Here is a 22,481-nt window from a genome sequence, read left to right on the forward strand (position 1 = left end):
CGCTTCCCCCCCCCTTTCCCATCCCGCTTCCCTTCTTCCCCATCCCGCTTCCCCCCTCCTTCTTCCCCATCCCGCTTCCCCCCTCCTCTTCCCCCCTAGCCTTTCCCCTCCCCATTCTCCTCCTCCTCCTCCTCCTCTTCCTCCCCCCCCCCTCACTGCCGGCAGGGGGCACTGCGGACCCGGCCGGGCGGGGCGGGGAGGGGCGGGCGGTGCCTCCTCCTCCTCCTCCTCCTCCTCCTCCTCCTCCTCCTCCTCCTCCTCCTCCTCCTCCTCCCTCCGCTCTCCCCCTCCCCTCTCCCCCCCAGCCGCCCGGCCGGGGCTGCGCTCCCGCGGCAGCCGCACAGACGGCGCGGCGGCTCCGAGCCATGCGCCCTCCGCGCCCGGCAACCGGGCCCTTCCCGCGGGACGGTACCGCTCGGGGACTAAAACTCTGTGGATACAATGAAGTGGCTCTGGGACTCATGGTTTAGCAGGAAAAATTAAATAAACCGATGTAAGTTTCTCCTTTTTTTTTGTTTTTTTTTTGTTTGCTTGTTAATAAAATAATAATAATAAAAAAGAAAAAAAAAAGAGGCAAAAGAAACCAAAAAAACGTCCGGTTCCGAGCGTGTCGTGGAGGAGGAATGGGTAGTGCCGGGGTTTTTCCCTTCCCCAAACTTTCCCCTGGAGGAGGGGGGACCGCGACCGCCCTGTCCGGGCAGGGTGGCGGAGGGGCTGCCAGGGGCTGGAGGAGGGAGAAGTTGGCTCAGCAAAGCTTGCGCCGGGGTGTAAGACAGGAGGATAGAGAGAGATGGATCTGTTTTGCCGTTGAAGGGGGAACTCCGGCAGGGAAACGGTCTAGTTTCCGTCTCGCTTCTCGCAGAAGTGCCGGAAAGAAAGAACGACGGGGAAAAAGACTCGGCGAATCGTTCGGTAATGTCATGTGGCGTCAGATGTGTTGGAGTGGTAATTTAGTGGCACGTTTGGAAGGGAAGAAATGAACTGGAGCGGGGATTTCTGTGGTGGCAGGGAAAATGTGCCGTTCTCCTGTATCATGAGAGTATTACTGGTATTACTTACTGTAAGAACTGACATATTTTAAGCGTATATCTTAACGGGCACCGCTCGCCTCAGAGCTGCTTGTAGAATACCTCTGCTTAAAACGTCTGGAGTTTTTAGCAGCACAAATTAAAAACTCGACTTGGCTTGTGCAAATAACAGAATAAACAGGGAAAGCTGTGCTGCGCTCCGGCAAGGTGATCGTGTTTTTATTGAGGCAGCCCTGAGGGGAGCAGTGACATACTGGGAGCACTGTAAGACAGAACGAAAGCTGAATTAAAGCAAAACTTATGCAACCGAAGTGGGGCTGCAATGGGAATAAATCAGAGCTTTTTATTTCATTTTTCCTGGAGGTTTGGGTGAGGAGGTGGAGATGAGCTTCTAGGAAGCGGAGAAACGCACGAGCCACGCACACCTACAGCAACAGGTCTTGTTTTGCCTGGAAAGGATAAGCTGAGCTTTGTGAGTGCTTGAGCCGAGCCTTTCCAGTTGCAACTGGGGCAGCCGCTGATCCCGCAGACGGGCGTCGGATCCGGAGCTGCTGGCCCCGATTTCTCCCACCGCCGGGTTGGCGAGCAGCTCTTCCCAAAATACAGGGTGGATAGTGGAATAAACGCGGCGATTCAAAGAGGATTTGTCAATACTAAAAATAAACAGGCCCGCAGATGTGTCCTAGAGGGTCACGTCCAGGCGCAGCGTTTTCAGGGCCGATGAGCCGATTTCGGCGATTTTCCGTCCGTGTGTCCTGTCCAAGGTGCTGAAGTTCATTTTCTTGCGATTTCCCAGGATTTCGGGGCTTTGCAGAAGTGGTCTTGGAGGCTTCCTCTCGGCTGAAACCGGGAGCGGGGGGGGGAGAGGAGGTTCCAGCCCGGGTGGTAGGAAGAGAAAGCAGGGATGTGTTTTCAGACACGTATATTTGATCCGTCGTTTTGGCGTGGGAAAGCGGGCCAGGTGGAGCCGCAGATGGATCCGGCAGATCCTATAAGCTTTTGGTGGCAGAGAATTGGAAAGGTCAGAGCTGTGAGGCAGCGAGGAGTGAAACCCCCTTATTCTAATGGACCAAGAAAGTGGTATTTCTGAGAGTGTCGCTGCTGTTGGTTTGAGTGGATTGCCTCCGATGAGACATCTGGTTCCGAAAAAGTTGAGGGGAGCCCAGTGTCAGGATGGGATGGGAATGATGCAAATGGGATTGGAGTGATGTCCACTGATTTTGGTAACATTTCTTTTTTTTCTGGTGTAGCCTTTTCAAATGGCAAACACGGTTGACAGACAGCTTCAGAAACAGAGGGTCCTTAAAAAAAACCAAACATGTCTTTTGGGGGCAAGTGTCTCAACATTTAAGCAATGGAAGCCTGTCCTGCAAGTTGTGATATTTTTAGATTAATGTGCCAAAAGGTCTCAGCCTTAAGTAGTGGAGTTTATGTAAGATTTGGTATGAGGCAGATCACAGTATTGCCAGAAATAATCATAGATGAATATGTTACTTAACTTATATGTGACTGGAGTTCAATGTTGTAACATGGTTTTTTTCTCAGTTCTCGACACTTGCTCTGAATCCATTCATAATACAGCTTTGTACTTCTGTCTGAGACTCTCAAAGGGTTTTACAAACACAAAGGGTCAGAGTCTAATGCCTGTGTTTGCACGGAGAAGTAGTTTATGCTGTGAGGAGTCCTGCAGATCTAAAGCATGCAAAAACTCTGTACAGTATGGTAGAGAACTGATATCGTTTCATACCCTCAATCATTCGTCAGAGCTCACAAAGGTATTCGGTTGCATCATTGGGTATGTAGCCTAAATACCTTGACCATGAAGGGTGTATGTAGACCATGAGGCTTCCTGACTCTGAGTGACAGCTTATGGGTACAGACTTTAAAACTGCAACCGAGTTGAAAACATTATATTCCTGGCTTGAATCAGAAACTGGCCTCAGTTCTCGCTATGAAGGAGTAACACCTGTGGCACCAGCTGACACCTCCTAGGACTTTTACAGGCTACAGGAAAACGTTGAGTAGTTGCTGTACTCTTGATTTAAATGTCTTGTCAAAATTATATTTAAAAATGTCCTGATAGGAAATGACATCCTGACGGGCATGGGAGATTTATGAAATACAGTTAGTTTTAATTTCTTTAAAAGATCCTACTTATGATATTAGACAGGGATTGACCTCTTCTCTCTTCTGTCTTCTCTCTTCTGTCTTCTGTCTTCTCTCTTCTCTCTTCTCTCTTCTCTCTTCTCTCTCATTACCATTTTCTATCCAGTATCTTGAAGGAATGCTCTGTGTATGTATGTGAGTAAAGAACATTTCGGGTTGCATATTAAAGCATGTTGATGGTTGCTTGGAAATCCTGGTCATGCTTTTCAGAAGGAACAGGTTTTTATTATCTGTTGTCACCTCGGATATCTTAGTTTTTGGAAGCTCAATTTGAAAAACAGAGAAGAGACCTGTTGTTTTCAGAGGGTGGGTGCTCAGTTCTTCCTGAAAATTACTACCTTGTAAGTTGTCTCCAATCGTCCTCAAGAATTACTTTGGAAAATTATAGCTCTGATAGTTAAAAGGTGACAACAAGTAATTTCTCAGTTCTGTTAAATAAAACTCAGGTATCACAGAAGCAGCATCACTTTTAAGTACATGCTTGACTTTTCTGCTTTGTGTTTACGTGCTGTCTTGAGATAGGGCCTTAATCATAGTGTGAAGCAATTTATATTTTAAATTCTGTCATTGCTTCTCACTTTTACCATCTAACCTAGAGGAAAATACACAAAGTCAGTCGGGTATATTCCTGTTTGCTTATAGTGAATATCTCTTCCATGGTGTCATGTATGACTGCAAACAGTTCAGATAAACAAGTGTTTATTTATCTTTTAAATAACATCGTCCTTATAAACATCTACCAAAAGAAAACCCCGGTTATATTTCTATTGATCTTGGTTTATTATTTACTCTGCAAACCAAACTGATGGGCCCTCTTTGACCTGGCTCTGTCTCTTTGGGTTTCTCTTGCAAAGTGACAGTTTCTAAATCAGGAAGGAAATCAGGTCACATTTCTGGCTCTGCAGGATTTATCTCATTGCTCTTCTTTCAAAGTAATTAGAGTTACTAATAATGAGGAAAAGAAAACTTTTCCAGAACTGGAATGTCCCTAACCCTTCTCTCCTTCTTGCGGTTTTTGTGTCACCGAAGAGACCCAGGTAGTTTAGAAAGTTTGTTGTGGAGGATCCTTTTGCTGCATTATACAGACAGTGACTTCCTTTAATTGTAGCTGCAGTGATGTGGTTGCCCTTACTTTCTTTCCCTTGGATTAATAGCGTTTCCTTATTTATTTCCCACTTGTTCCGGGATGGTGTTACTGGACCAGCTGTGGGCTGCCTGGTTGCAGTAGGTGAGATCCCACTGTGGAGCTGTTCAGATTTTAATCTGGGAGAAGAACAAGGAGACATTTACCAAAGTTATCCCCATCCCAGTCCTGAAGAAGGCTGGGGACAGAGTGGGCATGCTGGTTTTGTTAAATGCATGTAGTATCAGCTGTTGTGATCGCCATTTGTACCCCTTCTTTTTAGGTTTCTTATCAGTCCCAGTTCACGGAGGCATATTCCCAGGAAAGATGGCAAATGAACCACAAAAATTCGCTCTCTTCTAACACACCCACCTCTGAGGAGGTGCGGTTTGGCCTCCTGTGAGGAGGTCACCTTGTGAATCTTGTGTGTGCAAAATTTTCATTGATGTCAAAAGATCTCTTATCTTTTCTGGCAAAAAACATGCCTCCCTGCTCTTTTTAATGAACAAAGCCTTTTTTAATCACAATTCTTCATTACAAGAATGGCTTCTTTTTATTTTTATCATAATATTGCAAGAACTTTTTAAATGTAGAGATACCACACATCAAATAATGTTTTACCAAAGCATACAGAAAAATTAAAAATTCTGTTAAGCTCTGAGTTTTCCCTTTGCCTTTTTTTTATTTACTTTTAAAATGAGAAGATTTTCTTTTCTATCTTGGAAAAAATAAGCCCATTCTTTACCAGATTATTTAGTTCATCTTTCAGCTTGAATTGAACTTTCCTGGTTCACTAAACTTCTGCCAAAGAGGCTTTCTGCTGCAATGCCGAGAGCCCTACCAACAGGTTATAAATGCTTTTTAAAGCTTGCTGGATTCCTAAGGTACTAAAACTGCTCTGCTTCCAAGTTATAATTTGAAAGATATCTGCAAGCTGTGCTTTATTAATTTTAATCCAACTCCAGTATTAGTATGGGATATTTAAAAGGCCTTATTGGTGTCAAGTTCATTTTTAAGTGTGGAAAAGCTAGGTAACTGAACGCAGACCGTAAGCACCAGTAAGGTGTCTGTGTTAGAAGCAAGGAGTCCCTCTCAATATTCATGGCATTTGCAGGCTGATTCTGACCAATAAGCCAGATTTTGGGGCTTTGGAGGGGTCTTGGAAGGGAGGAGTTGTGGGACTTTTTTTTGCTGTTTCTAAAGGCTTTAGAGAAAATTGGAAAATCTGTGTAATAAGAACTTATGGAAAAACTTGCCCGTGAACAAATTCCTTCAAGACCCGTTAGCTGGAGATAGATTAGATATTAACTTTTTAGGCCAAAATCCATTCTCAAAGACTGTATTATTTATAAAGTGATTTTTCCAAGATTCTTTCTCGTGTCATAATGAAACGGTCACTTTATCCAAAGAAATGGGCAGTTTTGTTAGTGTCTTGGTGGCTGAATACGTCTGGCTTGCAGCGCGCTGGGTCTAACAAGCTGTGTGTGCATCACGGCTCCGGCTTTACAGAACCAGATTCCCGCTTGGTCCTGGGTAACCAAACCAGGACAGCACAGAGGGATCATTTCTAGTGGTTTTCAGTGAGCAAACATTCACCCCTGTAGGAGCCAGCTCAGGTTTTATGCCCTGCTGTCAGCCCATTTCAGTCCTCTGAGGAGCATCTCTGCTGCCGGGCTGTACAAGGGCAGACGCTGCCCCTGGGAAATCCTGAAAAACATGAACTTTAGAAAAAGGTGATGATTAAATAAACTAAAAATGGCTCACCATCATGTAAAGCTCGTAAAGAGGAGCAACTCCGTGATGAAGTTTTCGTTTTTCCCCGTGATATAGCCGCCAAAAGTGGGCAGGGGGCTACGGAGAGAGATGTTAGAGGGAGGCTTTCGGTGATGGGAGGAATCTCCGCGCACGGCTGCCTTGCTGGAGTTGCAGCCGAAGCCTCCGGACAGGGATGGGGGTGGAAAGGGAGGGCACGATAACGAGAGGTTTAAGCCCAGACTGAACCGCTCAAACACATCATTAAAGTATTACAGCCTGACCTGTAGACAGGCATTTAGCGTTGTCTGAGGCCTGACACGTTAGTAGCTGTTACATAACGCACAATTATAAAATCACACTAAAGCCTCTTTAAAATACCTGCCTGATTATAACAGGGTAATTATGCCACGTTTAATAGAGCTGGGTGCTGCGGGGAAGGGACCCCCCAGCACCCGAAACCTGTTCCTCCTCCTGCCATATCGGATGCGGCCGACGGTGCCGTCCTCTTGTCCCGGGGAAGCCCTAAACCCTCCGAAGCCCCCCACGGTCGCGTGTCTGCCCCCCGCTTTGCCGGCCCGCGCCGGCTCTCACGTTACAGGGGTTGTCCTTTCCTTCCGGACGAGGATTTCTGGCAGCCGCTGCTCCCCATATTAGTACAGCCAACGCGGCGGCGTGACGCAGCCACCCCCCCTCTCCCTCCCCAGGGCCGAGCACATCGTCTCCGCTGCCTCCCCAGCCCCATTTCCAGCCTCCCACATCGAGCTACGCGCGGTTCCCGTCCCGCTGGAGGGGCCGGAGGCGTTGCCAGCGGTGTCTGCGGCAAGAGGGTCTGGAAAGCACTGCAAGTATCTTAAGAATTTTTTTTTTTTTTTCCCCTTTTATCTCGTTTCAACAGTGTTTCACGTCGAGAGGTCTAATCTCCCTCGATGCGCGTGTGTAATTCCCATCCATGTGAGCGCAGGGGCTGCCGCCGGCTCGTGCTGCGCGTCCCTTAGGAAATAACCCCTTCAGAGTTGCGGCGCGTGGCAAAGTTCCCCCTGTTTGCTGAAGTCCTCGTAGCTCTTTTCTTCCCTGCGTCCGTCAAACGGAGGGGTGAATCCTCCTCTCGGCTCCACCGGCGTAAATCCAGATCGATTCGTTTGGCTTCAGCGGAGCTAATCCAGATTTACACAGCCCTTTCCCTGAGGACTTCCCTGTTTTTTTTGCTCTAGGTGGGCCAATGTCAAAATACATCCGATGTAGTCAGATTCCCTGTCTGCAACCATTAATTATTCCTTGGCAAAAGTTTCTGAGGAAGAGTGGTTGTATTTGAAAACAATACACAAATTCCGTTGCTAATTTTAGAAAGTAAGGGGGAATTTTTTTCTCCTCCTGTTGAAACTAAATATAATTTGAAAGATAATGTACGGAGATTTAAATATAGCATGCAATTATACATTGCATATGAATAGTTTCTCTCGTTTTTAACATGTTTAGTTTATTTTTCCATCGTTCTCAGCAGACAGCTGTTAGATAAAGAGAGAAAAGTAAATAGTTGTTATGAAACCATACGTCATAACTAAAAGGAAAAAAAAAAGGAATCATCATATGAATATGGAAGAAAAAGGCAGAATAAATCCTCTCTGTGCTTTTTCCCCCTTGTCCCATTCTTTCTTGATACTTCTGTAGTAGTACATTAGCTAAAGAAGTACTTTATTACTTTAGTCGAGAACAAATTTCCTGTAGGTCCGCTGTGCTCCTATTCCTGCTGGGTCCAGGCAGCTTTGAATCGAGGATCTGAATTCTTCACGGGAGGATGAAATTGGGGTAGAAACTTTCCCAGGAAAGTGTCTGAGTTCTTGGCTTCTTTTGCCCTTAGTGGAAGTTTCGTTTGAGTTACGTTGAGTTTGCTTTTCTAGGAAGCTGCCTGAACTTGACAACCCCCAAATGTTTTGTCATGACCACACGGTGTCTGAAAGAGCATCTATCTGCAAGGTGTACAGATGTCCTTCTGGCTGCCTTGGAGAACTTGCTTTCTTCTGTAGCTGTGAAATGCAGCGCTGCTCCTCGTGTGCTGTTAGATCTGTGAAAAATTGTTCTTTTCGTTAAAAGATTCCTCCAGCTTTCCCCGGGTTTTCCCCGTGTTGTGAAATCTGAGCGGTGCTGGGCTGGCAGGGCTTGCTGTGAGCTCAATAGTCAAGACTCAGCAAAGCTCTCTGCTTTTTAGCGGCTTCTCAGGGCAGGCCAGAAAGAACCTAGAAACACTGCACTGAGTCACACATTGCCTTTTCTAAAGAAATACGGAGAAAGGCAAAAAAGACCCCCAAAACAATAATAACAATAACAATAATTAAAAACAAAAAAAAAAAGACCTGGTGACTCTAGAGTCCTGGGAACAGAGCAAGTGGCTGAATATGAGGTTATGGTCTGAAAACATTGAAAGTTTCTGGGCTGTGGTTTTCTTTTATTAATTAGCTAAAGTGATGTTCAGAACCTGAAACCAAGGCTTTTAGACACATCTCTGGTGCCTAATTCCACTCACTGTCTCATAACAGGGTGAATCAGGAGACTGTTTATCGAAGTCAGTGATGCAGCGTCAACGTAAAAGCAACATAGGGAGATGGAGGATTTGTTTACAAGCATAAAAGTCCCCTGGACAGTTTAACACTAACAGTGAAAATTACTGAATAGCTGCAAAGCACAGAGCTTACATGTAGCTGAAATAAGTTTTCTGGAACATTTCCAGAACTATTTTAAGGGCCTGATCCAAAGCCCGGTGAAGCCAAAGGTAAAGCTCCTTTTGACTTCTTCGGATCTGGCATTACGCTTTGAAACATCATTCCCTCCCCGGAATTTTCTGAAGCTGTCTTTTAGGTGTTTTTTGATTAGCTATTATGCCAGATGTAATGTCTTTTGTATCCCTTTAGCGCTTGGATTGGTTAAATATAAGAAGGAAATAGCATAATTACTTTGTTGCACAGGAAATTCTGATTTTCTATGTATTCAGTCATTCATTGCACAAACCATAGAAAATCATCTTTTGTTGCTGGGCTTCTCAGTTGGTTTACCATTGCTCTCATTACACATCTGTTCTATCCTGTAGCTTTTGAACCCGCTGGGCAATTTGATTCAGAGATTCAGGACTAAAAGATATCTGGGGTTTGCAAGTGCTGTCAAAGGATGTTCCTGGATAGACAGTAGAGATACTCAAAGGAGTGTCATATGTAAGAAAGTGACTGTAGGGTGACTCAGCCACATACCACACAGCAATGAATCCACCAGAGATCCATAGGGAAGCAGATTACTTAGGCACCGTGGGTTGTTCACAGAATTTCTATTGTTATACCATATTGTATTTTATGTTTAGTGTCCTGTTGCCAGGCCAGTGACTGCTTAACCTACATCAACCAGGTTCATGAGATCAGGTAATGCCAGATGTAGGCTATAACTGTATCGTTTTAAAGGCAACTTGGAAACAAAGCCCTGGGATTTCAGCCTCTTTTGAGATCACATCTCAAAAGGCTCCATCATATGAATGTAGTGCCTGATCCAGACCCACCAAAGCTCCCCGTTGGCTTCAGGAGGCTGTGGATAGGTCTGCGTGTGCCACCTGCTGAGGAGTGGGTGTCAGGAGTCAGGGACCAAAGGTGCCCCCAGCTGTGAGAGAGCCCGTGGTCCTGTCGAAAGACTGGAGGAGGTGAAAGAGGGACAAGGATGATGTCCCAGAGGACCGTGGCCCTCCTGCTCTAATCCCGCTCCGCATGCTGTTATATCTGAGTCTCCCTGTGCGCCTGGGGGATGTTTGACTGTATTGGCACTGCTGCCCACTTATGGGCATCAGCTATGGATTAATAACCATATATATGCATATGTGTAGAAAATATATATTTTATTTATATACGTGTATAAACAAATCAGGAATGAAGCAGGGCTATAGAAAATGCAATTTCCAGCTCCACCAGTTGCCTACTTCCCCTTTTGCTGGGAAGAGATGGGACATGCGTGCCCAGCTATTGCAAGAAGCTGGTGCAAACCGGGCTAAAAGGCAGCAGGGGATACGCTGAGGATACCTTGCAACAAGGCTGCGGCTCTTTCTCCCCCAGCCCTTGGCCCGACCATCGCTGCGAGTGGTACGAGGAAGGGAAAATGGAGGGTGTCCCTGACCCCAGTAATCCCCAGCTGCCACCGAGCCTCCTGGGAGGCACCCATGGCCAGCGTAGATTAACACAGCCCACAGCGGGGACTGGCCTGCGGCCAGCATGGCCCCGGGATCAAAGGAGCATGGAGGTGGCTGAGAGCCACCAGCGGGCTCCTCCTCCTCGCCCAGCTCTGCAACAGCTTTTGCCTTCCCTGATAAATCAAGCCCACCCTCTGCAGTCGATTGCAGATCAAAATGGTGGTTTTTCCCCATGTATTGCGTGGCTTTCTGAGCTAATAATTGGCATATAGTCGTCTTCCTTAAGCATCTTGCTAGGGGAGCGACATGCGTGCGTGCTGGCTGCCTTTTTTTCTTGATGAACAGAAACAGGGTCTTCTGACCCCAAATGATAAATCACGATGGCGCAAGGCTGGGAACCATTGTGAGGTTGTCATAAGCAGATCCAGTGCAGAGGCATGTAACGAGCTGTGCCCAGTTCTCTGCAGTGTCCTTTCTGGGCAAGCTGCCTCTAGGAGGAAAGGAGCAGGAGGGAACTGCATGCACCATTACTTTGGAGATCGAAAGGTCATGAGAAGCCAGGGAAAACACAGGCATGTGCACACCCAGTGCTGAAAACGGTATATATTAATGTCAGGCTAGTGCCCTTGATGTGGTTTGTGGTGGGTGGCCTAGCTGAGAAGCTTTATCTCTGTTAGAGAGGTTATTTTGGAGGGCTGCTTGTCTGCCAGGACCAGGAGGAAGGTGTTTTAAAGCATACTTTGGAGAGACCGTCAGCGTTGTCCCCATCAGCTCCAGCAGCCCTCGTGCCCCAAAACACGGAGGATATTTCCCTGTGCGTGGGAGAGCCATTCCAGGGAGGTTCCTCATCCCATGTGCTCCCCTTGGGCACCTTCATTTTCAGCTTCTCATCCCTGGGTCGACAGCAGCTTTGTAAAGCAGGGAGTGCTGCTGACCAGCCCTGCGTGGCCATAGAGTCGCCAACAACCAGCCCCATAAGCCCCGTGGTTCATAGGTTTATTTTCCAAGGTGGGGATTGTGCCAACTGTACTGTTTTTATGGTGAGATGGTCTCTGGGGGTGGCCGGGGAGTAACACTGCCTTAACTTTTGTGAGCGTGTCAAGTTATGCCTCCTCAATGTTAACCCAAAGTCCTGCTCAGGCAGGAAACAAGCTGAGCAGCAACACGCGGAGAAATGCTCTTGCGAGGGCATTTTCTCCTCTCACTTCAGTGGGCCAGGATCTCACCTTGAAGGCAGAGCACCTTCACTTCATGCTCATTTTAAATTGTGGCAGCAGGATGTGCACAGTGGTTTGCAGGACCACGTGGCCCAAAGCAGGACTCAGAAAGCAGCACTCTGCACATTTAGGTCTGTGGGATGTACAATATGTTGGATATTGTTCTTCCCAATGCCAGTTTGAAAGCAGGTTTTACAGTCATAGCTAGCTTTGCATATGTTTGAATGGTTCCCTGGTACGTGATTTCTTCCAGGAGGTTCCTATAATGTTAATGAATGTGAAAGTTGTGATTAGCATGGGAGATTATTGCTTATAGCAACTACACAATGTATTAGGCTACCCATCAGTCTTGCTGTTAGAGCACTCCACAGAATTCAATAAGTGACATTATTTACACAGTTGCCTTTACGAGCTTGGGAAACTTTGCAAAACGCCTTATAAGCTGGGCGGTAGCTTTGCTACAAAGCACGTTAGCTTCATCGACTGCAGTTCTTCACTTTGGTTGCTGAACTGTACGCTAAAAAGAAATTTTAAAAAAAGCAGAATCGAGATCAATCTCTTATTGATTTTGACTTGACGTATCCAGTTAAAAGCAGAACCAATGCTTTCTGAAATGTTACTGATGTTCAGGAGCTTCGTAGAGCTGCATATGAGAGAAAGCATCAATAGCAGAGTATAAGATCTCTTAATTTGGGCTTCATACAGAGTTTTAGGCACTTAAATGTCAGACTAAAGTTCAAGTGTTCATCAAAGTCCTACGAGGATCTTCAATGTCAATGAAATTCCTATTAAAAACTGTCCTGCGAGGCTTTGCTGCCTGTAAATACTGATTCCGTGAACCAGAAATTGCACGGACTGTTGGAGCAAAGGCCTCCGCAGAATAACGGGATGGCTGGAGAGAGCTTCCGAGCAGGGAACAACAGGGGACCTGCCGCGGGAGCTGCCACGAGAGTCAAGCTCAGCTGCTTTGCTGTGGCTGTGGGTCGGCTGGGGACAGCATCCCGGCGGGCAGGGACGGGCTCGGTGGCTCCGTTCTGTCCCTGCACCTCCAGCGAGGCTGGGGGAGCTCGGATTGCAGCTCCCGTGCTAAAGGTGGGGGAAACGGCTCTTTCCCAGAAGAGGGACGTCAAGCAGGGACCCTCCACGCGATGCTCAGCACCACCCCGATAACACCCCATCCCGCTCCTCCGTCTCCAAAAAATACCTCCCGGCGCCTTCCGCTGAGGTTGCTGCTTTTCTGGGTGTTTTACCCTGGACCGCCAGCCCTGTGCCTTTGCGGGGGGACAGAGGGAGGGGAGAGCCAAAACAGAAGGCAGCCTATTTTTAGGCTGACTATCTCCCACTCCCTGGAAGGATGGGTGCCAATTAGGTGGTGTCGCGAGGCGACGCTTGCCTGTCTGTAACGCAGCCCCGACGGCGGCCGGGCTGGGGCAGGTGCTGGAGCAGAAAAAGAGCGGAGATTTGAGCCATCTTTCTGCAGTGAGGGACCCTGAGTCTGGCTAGATTTGCAGTGATGGTTCTTTTTTGCCATTGCATCTGTTTATTTTTAGCTGGATAGCTTTCTCGTCCCTCCCATCACATTTTATAACAGAGCTTCATACACACCGTGACACACAGTGTTTTGAAGTCCAAGTACGGGGTTTCAGCTTGTGCCTTTCTGTTCATTTGGTAGTGGGATAAAAAAAAAAAAAGCTATAAAATTTAGCGTCAACCCTCTAATTTAGATATTATAAAACCATAAAGTAAAACTTGATAATCTACTCTGTCATCAGAATAGCAGAGGGCTCCTAGTAATTAGTGTTGTTTGAGCTAAAGCATATACTGTCTAGAAAACAGGAATTGAGGGGGATAGATTTTCCATCCTTCAGTTTTTGGTAAATTATCAGTCTTTGGTAAACCACGGTTAAATTATTTTCTTCTAAGTGTGCACATTACACCTGATTTATGTTTCTTTTGTGCCAGTTCCTGGCCACTGGATTTCTTCTATCTTATTCTGACAGACTGCAAAGTACTCTGTAAGGTGTGGAGTAGTAGTATTGTTGTAGCTGGTGTTGTCCAAGGGTGCTGCTGGTACAGTGATTGATTCATCCGTTTACTTTCTCTTTGTATGATTGAGCTCTCTGAAGCATTTACTATGAGGCTGTTTTCCAGCTCGTAATTGTCCGTAGTGATACTTCCCTAAACCTTTCTAATTTATCACCATAACCCTTGTGTTTGGACATCAGAACTGAAATGCTCTACAGGGGTAATGTTCCCATCAAATTATATTACTGTCCTCTGAGTCCTGATTAACCAATCCCTGCATCAGCTATTCTGCTCTTCTGCCCAGAAAGCAGAGATGCTGACAGTCACTCAGATCTTTCTGTTTATCTGTATAAAATACTGCCGTAACTGTGGTTTTCTTCTGGTGCTTTACAACAGTGTCCCAATAGCTGGGAAAGCAACATTGATATTCAGAGTACATCTTGGCCAAGTCTGTAGTAACTCTTGGGTGCAATTATCCTGACTTGTTGATTTAGAAAGTCTCGCTAAAAAAGCTGGTGTATATTGTAGTTCTTTATCGCTCTTAAATTGGAAAGAATGTCATTCTCAGCATATTACTGCTCTATTGCATGGATTTTTCCCAAGGACAGAACAGAAGTATGTATTGAACATTTCTGCCCTTTCCGTGGTGTTGCACCTGACAGTACTTACAGGATACATTTGGTTCCTTATGTGTTTGAAAAGTTCCTTCTTGTCCTTAAAAAGGCCAGCAATGTCTCTGGCTACAGTTTTCTCACTGTGTCTTTCTACTCTCACTGGCACCTGAGTTACATGTATTATTCTTGACTACTTTTTTTTTTTTTTTAAAAAAGCATTTTGTACTATGGAGTGTGTGCAGCATTTCTTTGCACCGTGCAAGACATTTTGGTTGACATAAGATAGGATGTAGACACTTTTTTGAGCCCTTCAGTGCCCAGGGAGAGTGACTGTACAGTCTCTGCACTACATGGCCAACAAGGGATTTGAAGGACAATGCAGTGGGTATTTGGAGAGAGCTAGGAAACTAGGGAAGAGAAAAGTCCCCAACATCTCATTAAGGGTGAAATCCTTTCTCTGCAAAAAGCCTCAGCAAAGCAGACCTGCTTCACATCACCAAACCTTGATGCATCCCTTTTAATAAAGGACAGACTAAGGGGAGCTACAAGTCCCCAGCCATTAATACAGAGCAGTCTTGTATGTGTTCATTCCCACATCATACTATATGATGGTAACTGCAAATATACTCTTTTCCCCCCGTGAAATGTGGTTGCCATCTCATGCCACCTTCTTCTGTGTTTCTGCTAACAGCCCACACATAACTGGAACTTAGGAAAATGATACCAGGGGCAAAACCAGAGTCATGATCCTACAGCCACTGTCCTTCTGCAGCCGAGCAGTAAATCGCTCCTCTCTGACTTCATTCTAAGCTGGGGACTGCAACAAAACAGCATCATTGGGACAGTCAGCGGCCTCAGCACGCTCTCGCTGGGCTGAAACACTCAGGATTTTGGGAGGAGCGCTCTGCTCTGTGGGAAAGCCCAGGCTGGGAGGTGAGCTATAGCACTGGGTCAATAAGCCAAACACCAAGGGTTACAAGGAGGAAGAATAACTTCCCAAATCACGATTGAAACCCTACAAGCTGGTGAGATTGTCTTCCATTTACTGCAAGTATCAGAATTCAGTCTCTCAAACCCATTGACACTGGGGTCCCTTAGCGAGAGACGCAAGGCCTCCTGGCTTTGACTGGATATGAACTCTGGGCTGATGCATATTTATTTATTGTTATTTTCTATTTCATGCTGCTGATTGTCCTAGATGCAGGGGAGGAAAATGACTTTCAAATGAGAAGATTTTTCATAAGCCTACAGCATAGCTGTACTTGGAATGCAAACTTTAATCAGTTATTTGCTGGAAAAATATGTAACAGAAGTGCCATCTCTGCTGGGTTCCCTTTCATCCTAATATCAGCTGTAGGATGGCGTCTCTTGGAAGAAACATGGATTCTGCGTAAAGAATTTAGGCTCTTTGTAAGCACATTGTGGCAGGCACTATCTACCTTTCTTATGTGCCCTGAGAGTAATAATAAATATTAATAAAAATGATATATGTGGCTCGGTGGGAAAGCTGTGCTTCACTGGCTTTACTGGGGAAGTAGAGTATTTTTAGTTTTGAGAATTTCTAAATCTTTCTCTTGGATTCAAATGTCTACTTCTGCAGTTCAGAAGCAGTCAGGTTCCCATACTCTTGGTCAAAGGAGCACCTTTAACCCCAAGGAGGCATCGCTTCTTCCAGCGCCCCAAAGCCTCTTGCCCCACGCGCCTTGCAGGTAGTCGCACACCAAGTAGGAGAAAGCTCTGCTGCAAGAGCAGCAGTATCTCTCTGTGGCTGATTGCGTGAGCTCTTGAGGGTCCATATCATCTCTCACCATCCCACTGTGCCCGAGGGGCAGTGCATGCCCCAAGAGCTTTTGCTGTGCACCTAAAAAATCACGCTCGTGTAAGTGATTGCAGTAAAGAGCTACTGGAGGAGGCTATTTTTTTTTTTCAGGGCACAATCGGAGAGGCTACTTAGCATAGTTTTACATGCTGCTAATGTGGTTTTATTGCTTCTAGGACCTGACCTACTATCGTTGTGTGCTGCTGTATTATGTGCTATGGATGCTTTTACTCATTTGGAGCTGGTCCAGGGATCTCTAATGGGGCTCTGCACTGCATGACCTAGGTGTGCTCAGCATGACACCATCCCCTGCACTGGGAAAGCTGGTTTATCGCACTGCTGTGGACTGGAAGGATTGGGGAATTAGGCCAGAAGCCCTCCCTACCTTATGCTGCGGTCTGGATCCTACAGAGTACTGGGGGATGGCGGGGAGGGGTGGAGGGAGGGAGGGATGCCTCTGCAGTCCCCATCACCGCATGAGGCCAGGGCTTTCTTTTTGCTCCGTCGAGGACTCAACGTGTGTGTACAGAGCGCTTCAGTCCAAGCAGTGGTGTGCAGGGGATTCGGTGAGCAGTGAGTCATCCCCCGCTGCTCCTAACGGGAAACCTGGCAGCATCCAAATTAGAAATGGAGAAAGGGTGGTTTCTGGGACTCACCTTTCCCCACACTGCTGAGCCACGGCTGCTCTACTCCATCCCAGCTTCTTCCTCTGGCAGGTTGAGCCTCCAGGAGGGAGAGGAAGGATGAGGCAGAGAGTACTGCTGAGGGAAAGAGCTCTTATTCATCCTGACCCATCAGCAGGACCACTCCTGTCTTGTAATTGTTCCGTTGGCCAAAATAACAGGTCTTAACATCATCTGTAGCGCCTTAAGCATTTACCACAGCGGTATATTTAGTAATATAAATTATGTTTTGTGTGTTTTAGTGTTGCTAGTTTTGACCTTCTTTCCCATTCTACAGCCTCAAATTGCTAAAGTGAACGTATACTGTCTATTGTGCTTTTCATAGTTTCTTCACAGTTAACAGCATTTTACATTTGGTACAGTTTTCTACTCTGCCCCCCCCAGTTTTAAAATGCTGATCCAGGCAATAATATCTTGGTTGTGAGGCCAGTTTCTTTCAGAGGTGCTTAAATACAGATTGAGAAAACCTTCTTTTGGTAAATGGTGACTTTTATGCCTGAATAGTCTATAGGGACCTTGTCTGTATTTTGAAAATCTAAAGACCTCTTCTTTGTCACCAAAGTAGCAATTTCTCATGGTAAGTGGCAAAAAATTTTGTATTACAGAGGTAAAAGCTTTGGATGACAATGTGATTTTACTGTTGGGTACTGTGAGCACAAGCAGGCATGTTTAGCTTTAAGTCAAAGGAGGTATTCATACATGTTGCTTGCCATTATTTTTAAAAGTTATTTTTTTAAGGGCAGGGCTTTGATTGTCCAAACACTGTTCCTGGCTTTTAGTCTGTGATAGTTCACTTGTTTCTCTGGGTGGGGAGAATGGGTGAAGTTGCAGAACGGACTGAGCGTGGGGCTGGAGTCAGGGGCAGAGTTTCCCAAAGACCCAATTGGACTGGGAAGCTCTTCAGTTACTGTCAGTTCAACCAGCCTCAAGGAAGCTTGGGCAGGGCTGAGATATCCTCCAAAAAAAAGGTTGCAGCAGCTGAGGCAAAGGGAATTGTAATTTTGGAGGAGAGGGCCATCCCTCCAGGGAGGAGAGCCTGTGTCTGCTTGAGAATGGGAGGTGGAGATCACTCTGAGAGTGATGTTTGCCTTGGGTGCTTTTGAGTTGCCTGAATGAGGTACCTGGGCATGTGAGAACACTGCCAAACTGGGTTGGAAAATTAAAGGACTGGTTCTCAGTGAAGAGAAAAAGAGATAGATGCTACCTAAATTAATTACTTGAGAAAAAAAAAAGAAAAAAAAAACAACAAAAAACCTCTACCAAAAAGTGACATCCCCTGTGTTTATTTAGACAGCATCTTTCTACCACAGGGAGCTCTGGTTTTCTCATTTTACAGAGGTAGACTTGAGGGCAAATTGCATGCCCAAAGTCCTGCAGAAACTGCACAGCAGACAGTTGTCCCTGCACCCTACAACAGCAAACAAGTTGTTGCACCATTTCTTCAAACCTCCACAGATACCCCAGCATGCACCTTCTAGGGGCCTGATGAAGGATCTTTCCACCCATAGCTCTCCAGTGTTCCTGCCTTCACCACCATTCTTTTTTCTTTCCCCAAAACCTTCCCGCTCCTGCCTTGAATTCCACTTAGGAGAACAGTCCCCATCACCTTGCTTTTGCTTCCTTCCAAGCAGGAGAACCTCCCCCCCCAAGAGACAGCACTGGATTCAGGCTTTTTGTGGACAGGAACTGTGTGTGTGAGCATGCCTTATGCAGTTAATCGGGTGTAAAGAGAGAACACAACTTGTATGGCGATGCTCTTGTATGACCTCAGACATTGCCCGGAGGTGCCTCTGTCTGCGTTGGTGCCATATGAACCCAGAGTATCTGCGCTTTCACCACGTGCTTTGCTAAAGTAGGATGGCTAAAATGTGCTGCTTAGGTGATCAAACGCAAAAAAAGCTCTTGTCTTCAGGGATGCCGAGTTTTTCAGCCAAGGTCTATGCTGCTCTCCAGTCCTCGAAATGGACCTCTCCTGGGGGCCTGCCTAGCTTTTTCTCTGCATGGAGTTTGCCATGCATGTCGAGACCGTGCTGTAGAAATAACAGAGCATTCAAAGTGTGTTGGCATGAGTGGCTCTAACCCCGATCCTAGCCCCGTATAGACTGAAAATGCAGACTCAACAAAACTGCTGAAAATGTGTTGGAGAGCTTAGCCATGAGCGTATAAGATCTGTAAAATATTTAAAAAGTAGGCAAAAAGGGGGAAAAGTTGAGAGCAAAAGGAGAAGCGAGTGTGCTGCTGGTTCAGCAGAAAAGACAATTGTACCTGCTAGTAGCAAGAACAACTTCATCATCTGACGCATGGACTTCTTCCAGCTTGTCACAACAAATACTGCATACCCAAGGCTATTTGTTGCATTAGCAATAAACCAGTGAGCATAGGGAGCTGCAGCTCATGTTGGCACATAAGCTAGGCACCAGTTACCGCCTGTGCAGATATACTACTATTTAGCAAGCAGGGGAAATGGTGAAGACATGAAATGGCGTCGGGGTCACACTTTGTTTCCCACCTCCTCTGAACTGGGTGTTGATCAAACCCAAGTGCTAAGTCGAGCCTCGAGTGGTAGTATTATCTACTCTTTTGCTAGGGGTACTTAAAAGGCACCTATCACCTTCCAGCTGAGGTTCACTTTGCTGTAGTTAAGATAGGACCAATCTCTGTTCTAGGACTGGGCAGGGCACAGGAGCGGCTGTCTTCAGATCCCAAATGGCAGTTCAGAGATGAATCTAAGGAGAAACCTGCATTCAGCTATAAATGAATAGAATGACATTATTTATCTTACTCTGAACTCAACAAGGATGGAGGCGAGATGTTTTTCCCAATATGGCTGAGTTCCAGAGGTAGGATCTGTCCTACAGACACAGCTTAGCTTCATCACAGGGAGCTGCATCAGAGCAGTGGTACAGCTGGGGCTCAAATCTTTCTTTGAGTTTGTTGCTAAGGACTTTCACGCTGAATAACACACAGGAGCAAATTAGCAGTCAGAGGCGTATGTATTACAAGTGTAATGTGCTCAAGTGGTCTGGTTTGTTCAGAAGGCAGATAGCCTCACATTAACATTTGCTATATTCTTGACAAAACAGTCTTACAAGGTAGACCCGAGTTGAGTGTGTTGCAATAATGCTGCCTTGCAATGACAGAGACCTGAATGAACTTGGTGGGAACTCCATTTTATAAAGGTATGTACAATCTTCTGGATACCTGAAATGAGAGAAAGGCATTCCTCAACAACACAGACGGAAGTAATCCTCCAGGTTGCAAATGACCGGGAGGACACATGCTAGAAAGGATAAGATGAAGAAGAAAGCCCACATTACTCTTGTTAAAAACACTTGAAGGTAGTTCTCTGCTGGACATCACTCTGATTTATCTTATTTGAGGTAAAATCACCTGGTTTTCATCAAGGTTCCTATCTGTACCAGGAACTGGATGACCAGGGAGACAAGTGAGCTGCACCTTCTGGAAAAGGCTTGCAAAATAGAGTGTCATTGACTTTCATGGTGGAACTATGTACCCAAGGTGTATATGACGTTGCAACCCAGATTTTTCTCAGCATCTTGACCTGAACAGAACTGTTCACAAGATAAAGGAATACAGAGATGACAGTAATGTGGAAAAAGCAATTAGATGAACTATCCTGTGTGAAAAAAGTTCGTACTGCCTTGCCTTCTGCTGGCAGCCTTGAGGCTGCCTTCAAGACAAGACTTGCAGGACATGCAGACAGTAAATCCTGAATTCCAGAGATGGGTACAGCAGATGTGGCTTTGAAAATCACAGGCTTGTTAATAATTGTGTATTAATATATCAGAAGAGTGTTGACAGGCTGCCTAGGAAGTGCTCGTGTGGGCAGGAGAGAGAGTCAGAGCACAAGGTACCTAGAGATCATGGAGACTGAGCTTTCAGATCTGCACTGACCAACCCACAAAAAACAATTCCAAGCCTAGTTTGGTCTCCCAGACACCTAAATTGTATCTTGTCCTTCCAATTTTCAAAGCCAGCAGCTCTGGTTTGCCTGTCAGGCGCTGATTTTGAGGTGAGAGCTGCCTCCAGAACCAGAGCTTGACTGATGGGAAAGCAGCTTGGCTGTTGAGCGGGAAGATGACCTCCCGTTGTGGGCATAATTGCTGCATTCCTTGATTGGGAGAGGAGCGGAGCAAGCCTGCCTGTGTAGGACTTACATGGAAATGGCATTTTTATGGGAATGACTGAAATGCCTCTTACAGGCACCCCGTTAAACACTCCTCTCAGTCTGGCCACAGGCCAGTCTGGAGTCCTTTGAACTTCTTGCCCTCCAGGCAGAACCCAGGGTTGAGTTTTCCTACTGACTTCCAGGATGCCAGGTCATTGCTAGCCACAGCGAAGAGAGCCCAGCTGCCTAAAGTGTTGCCCACAGCATTGCGTGCATCTCGTTGGCCACGGTAGCGGTTTCACAGGCACATCCGAAGGCAGGCGTTGCTTTCTGCACTTTTTGTGGCACTGGGTCCACTGGCAGACCTCTGTTTTTAGCAGGGTTAGAAATCGGACCACAGCTGGCAGCCAGGCAGTCTGCCAGTGTGCTGGGCGCATCGGCCATTTCTCATGATATAGAGCAGCTGAGCTGGATTTTTTTTTTTTTTGTGGAAGCTTTGAAACATGTTGAGCTTGCCATGTGGGAGAAAGTTCTGTTAGTCCTGTGCTTGTCTGCATCCGTTTGCAGCAAGGGCACGTGAGTTTGGGAGCATATTTCTGCTCCTGGCATAAAACTTGTTTTCAGCATATTGTGCATGTGCACACAAGACCTCTCGTTAAGATCCCGAGGTCCTGTTTCTAGGTTCAGATCTACAATGTGGTGCATGTAGTCAGGGAAATAAAGCTATAAGTGTGTGTAAATTCAGAGGCTGCTTTTGCAGCTCTCGTGTACCATATGCTGCTCTCAGGAGAGTAGGATTTCAGCCCAACAATCAGACTCCCCGTGGGAGTCTGTCACTGCTGCTTTACTGCCCTGGTCAGAGGCTTTGCATGAAGTTACTACCCCTGAACCAAAATGAGAACTGAACACAGCCACGGAGAGCTGAATGGCTTTCACGTTCTCACTATTCTGCATGGTGCTGCTTTAAGGGATTGATTCACCTTATCAGTGTTGTTTTCCTCCTCTTTCTTCAGGAGCTAAGTTTTAGACTTTACTATTTCAAGGCGGAAAAGGATAAGAGAGGAAGCCACAATATTAATCCCTGCACGGCCACACTGATTTTGCTTTTCTAAGGTTATTATCCTAAAACAGGAAAAATAAAGCTCTTGTTGCTTTATGAGTGGCAAAGCTGTGGATCTAGCTCATTTAACTTGCCCTTCCAAGCCCATAGTCTCTTCCTGACTGCTTGTGGGGCTAAGTGGCAATGTGTGCAACAGCTTATTAAGGCTTCATTTGCATCCCTAAACTGATTGACATGCAGACTGCCGTCTCTCAGAACGGGTAAGGGGCTGGAGCTACACCATAGTGGGAGCACTAACTACTGTTGATTTATTTTACTTAGCTCTTTATTTCTGTAGGATGAGTGGGTGTTTAGTGTATCTGAAATGTCTACTTCCGTCTCAAGTGTGGTTGAAATTGGCCAATGGATTCAAAAGTTATTAGAGGGGATTAAAAGACAGACAGCATGATCAGATAAGCCTTTTTCCTCAGAAAACTAGGCTAAAAAGGGAAAAAAATCTAGTGCAAGGACTCCTGCGATGTCCTCTGTACATCCTGGTTTTCTCAGCATCTGCAGTAGTTAATACTGGAAGCTCTGAGTATTTACAAATGAGTGATGCAGCACATACAGAAATGCCACTCTCCTTTCCTCTGGCTGTTTATTTACATTACACTTGCAATACTGAATGTGGTCAGCCCACTGATGTGGCATCGCTCCCTTGTGTCAG

At 46.1% G+C, this 22,481-nt stretch overlaps 1 protein-coding gene across 5 annotated transcripts in view; it reads left to right on the plus strand.

Annotated features, from left to right (window-relative positions):
* Nucleotides 1-280: 280 nt before the first annotated feature.
* LOC142038847 (sodium channel protein type 5 subunit alpha-like) overlaps nucleotides 281-22,481 on the plus strand; it is a 217,149-nt gene continuing 194,948 nt past the window's right edge. For 4 of the 5 annotated variants that reach the window (XM_075044717.1, XM_075044735.1, XM_075044752.1 and 1 more), the window contains exon 1: nucleotides 281-493. The gene's annotated coding sequence lies outside the window, so the exon portion shown is untranslated. Of the gene's footprint in view, nucleotides 913-22,481 lie in introns of all 5 variants that reach the window. The other variant, XM_075044726.1, reaches the window with a different exon arrangement.

This window comes from Buteo buteo, chromosome 2, assembly GCF_964188355.1.
Source record: "Buteo buteo chromosome 2, bButBut1.hap1.1, whole genome shotgun sequence".
NCBI classification, from domain to species: Eukaryota; Metazoa; Chordata; class Aves; order Accipitriformes; family Accipitridae; genus Buteo; species Buteo buteo.